This window comes from Eptesicus fuscus, chromosome 12 (assembly GCF_027574615.1).
Source record: "Eptesicus fuscus isolate TK198812 chromosome 12, DD_ASM_mEF_20220401, whole genome shotgun sequence".
In the NCBI taxonomy this organism is placed as follows: Eukaryota; Metazoa; Chordata; class Mammalia; order Chiroptera; family Vespertilionidae; genus Eptesicus; species Eptesicus fuscus.
In genome coordinates this window covers 1-611 of record NC_072484.1, presented here as the reverse complement: position 1 = coordinate 611, position 611 = coordinate 1, and the positions used below count along the sequence as shown (strand labels likewise).

General features: G+C 66.0%; 1 non-coding gene across 1 annotated transcript; it reads right to left on the bottom strand.

The window, feature by feature from the left end:
- Window positions 1–127: 127 nt before the first annotated feature.
- On the bottom strand, window positions 128–246 carry LOC129151029 (5S ribosomal RNA). Its single transcript, XR_008557838.1, has one exon. It is a non-coding gene; the product is annotated as a 5S ribosomal RNA (ribosomal RNA).
- Between the last annotated feature and the right edge of the window lie 365 nt (window positions 247–611).

Here is a 611-nt window from a genome sequence, read left to right as displayed (position 1 = left end):
GGGTCGCACTACGGGGGTGGGGGTGAGTTGGGAGAGTAGCCCCGGGGGACGGGAGGTTCCCCCCGCACCGCCAAAGGGAGGATGGGGCGGGCTGCAAAAAAATCATGAGAATCAAAGCAAAAGCAAAAGCCTACAGCACCCGGTATTCCCAGGCGGTCTCCCATCCAAGTACTAACCAGGCCCGACCCTGCTTAGCTTCCGAGATCAGACGAGATCGGGCGCGTTCAGGGTGGTATGGCCGTAGACGCGGGAGCGGGCCTTCGGGAGCCTCAAGAGCCCGGCTCAGCTCCCTCCACCCTCCGCCCGCCCTCTGGCCGGGACCACATCTCTCCCTGCTGAGCCCTCAGCTGCCTCCTGCCCGCAGCCCGCCCCGCCTTCTGAGCTTCCGGGAGAGGCGAGATGCGGGAGGGCGGCTCGCGGTGGGCGTGCGATGTGCTGGGTAGCCGGAAGGCGGCGCCCTCCCCAACTGGGCTCCCCTAGGGATTCCCCTTCACATCCCCAAGGCAGCCTCTGGATGTGGAGAAGCCATTTGGTCAAGGCTTAGTCGTGGCCAAAATATGTGCACGTGCCAAGGAAGGGTCCAGGGCCAGGGGAGGCGGAGGCCGCCCACC